Consider the following 2632-nt stretch of genomic DNA (forward strand, 5'->3'; position numbering starts at 1 on the left):
CAGGAAGCCAACTGATTGGAAGGAGGGCCTAGCTGTTGGGGAATAAGAGCAGGCCCTGAGCAGTAGAGCCAGCAGTTGTTGCAAGCAGCCAGAGGGAGAACATTGCCTGGCCGGAGCTGCTACTTTCAGAACACCTGGAGGTTCAGGGCAGGAACTATGGGGATGGAGGAGGTTCCTGGTCCTGGGGAATGACTTAAAACTTCACCCTGCTGGGGTAGGATGGTGTGGTGGGGCAGCTTGTGGCAAGGCAGCTTCCAGGAAATGCCATACCAGTGCCTCCCCAGTAAAGGGTGAGTATGTGGTGCCAGAAAGCCTCAGCCTCTACTGCCTTGTGGATACCGCATGGAAAGGGAAAGTCTAGGGGAGCACACCACAACAGAAAAGCACAGGGGCCCAGGCCCACTGAGTAGGGCCTGAGGTGGAACCCAAGAACACGGAGTTGGTTCTGAGGCAGGGTTCTGGTATATCACTAGATGCCTGAGTGGGCCATAGGCTGAGAGTGGGGTCCAGGGATGTTAACAGATACCTGAGATTCATGAGGTATAAGACTCCACTGCCCCAGTGAGGGAGTGAGGCTCCAGCAAGAGGGTGGAATAGTGGCCCCAGCGAGGGGGTGTAATGTGTATTGTAGGCCCCACAGAGTAGGGTTCACTAGGGCAGCCTGAAGGACTGTGCATGATGGTGTAGAGTAGGGTCTGTGTAGGCAGGCCTGAAGGGCTGTGCAGGGACACAGAGTAGGGTCCGTGTGGCCTGAAAGACTGTGCATAGGCCACCCTCAATATTTCAGTTATGTAAGCCCCAGTGTGGGGGCATGAGTTGAGGCCACAGTGAGGGAGCGTAGTGGCCAAGGTAAGTCTCTGGATGCCAGATGCTGAGTTTGGGCCAGAGACTGAGTGCAGCTCAGCAATGGAGCTAGTGGAGTAATAATGGATAGAGATTTTGGATGCATCTTTGAGGAATAGGACACAGTGAAGAGAAGGTTGGAGTCATGTATTATGCCCTTGGCATTGGGCATTAAAATGGGCAGCCTCCCGCCTTGTTAACAATTCCTAATTTGTTTAATCAAAGACGTGACAGGAGAGACAGCAAGGGGCTGACATAGTTATTGGCCTCAAGTTGGCCCCCTGTCACACTCCACATGACACTTTTTCTTTCCTCTTTAGCAAGTCCTCCTTCATCCAATACTCTGTCGCCCTTGCTTTATTTTTCAATTTCAAATGAGAACAGCATTCCTTATTTTGAATGGACTGCCACTCTGATTCTGTTAGTCTGAGTTGCTGTTGATATAAACTGTATTAAAATAGAAATTTGAAACAACACTCATACCAGACAGTCACAACTCATTAGCTTCACCTTGTGTAAAATATTATAAGTGAATTGTAATGCTGACAGTATCACGTCTCAAAATTATAGTAGGTTGCAGGCTATCTAACATCAAGGGTGGCAACTTGTGACTTGGGCAACCATGGTGTGTGGCATATGGGAGATTGGGGAGGGCTGAACACCAGCTAAGAGAGAAGGAATAAGGAAGCAGAGCAATGAATTGGGCAAGGAGAACCAGGAAGGAAGCAGAAAGCAGAGCAGGAACTCAAACAGGAGAAGGGGGTCAGAATGGCACTTGAAGAAAGCACAGGACTAATTTGTGGTACACCTACTAAGAAGATTTCCCTCACTGGTTTATGCAGTGTTAGCCCAACATCAAATTATTGCTGTTATATTAAACCAAATCCGATTTCACCTCTTTAAAAAGACTATATTATTGGGGATGGGCTAAATCCTGCTCATTTGTACTCATAGGCATTCCAATGAACTTTAATGTCTCTCCCTTCATGAGGAAAGCAGGTAGGATTTGTCCCAAAGGAGAAGGTAGCAGTGGCTCTTTCTTTTGTATCTAACTAAAGGATGCAGCTCAAGGATCCTGTGGTCCAACACTTATCACAGTATACCTTAAAAATGTACATGCATTTTGTCTCATATCTTGTCCTCCACTTTTTTTAAAAAGCAGGAAAATATCCATGGCTGAATAGACTATAGCAGTAACAACTACACAGCCTACTTAATCCTCAGCAAGGGTATTACTTAAGGCTACCTGTTAGAATGGGGGTAGTGTTAAGTGTGGGGTTGGCCAAGTACCTGAGCCAGATCATCAGTCAAGCCTGTGCCAAAGGGGTCAAAACCAGGTAGTCAGAATTACATATCTAATACAAAATGATACCTATGTGAATAATCTAGGTCAGGTTAAATGTCAAGAGTTGGGTAGTCCAGAAATGCAGCAAGATAAGCAGGGTGAGATACTAGGGTCCAGGGCTGAGGTGCTAAAGGATGTGAAGCAATAAGCAGTTAGAGCCCAAATGAAGGGACTGGGCCTATGTACTGAGCTCCGATGAGTCTGTAGCCAGTTAGCTCAATGTTTGCAGCTGATGCTGCTCAGGGACCAAGTGGCCTTTTTGAAAAGATAGATTCCCTTCTAACACTACCTTCTCTCCTCCCACAGGCCCTTTTACTAAAGTTAAATAATAGTAATTTTAAAGATTATATCACTTCTGGGCCAAGTACATGAGCCAGATGTGCAAACTGGTGACAGGAATAAAATCTAAAACAGCCTGCTTTCTAAAGTATTTTGCAAGACACC

This window comes from Gavialis gangeticus, unplaced genomic scaffold, assembly GCF_001723915.1.
Source record: "Gavialis gangeticus isolate Ggan-Ray unplaced genomic scaffold, GavGan_comp1, whole genome shotgun sequence".
Taxonomy (NCBI): domain Eukaryota; kingdom Metazoa; phylum Chordata; order Crocodylia; family Gavialidae; genus Gavialis; species Gavialis gangeticus.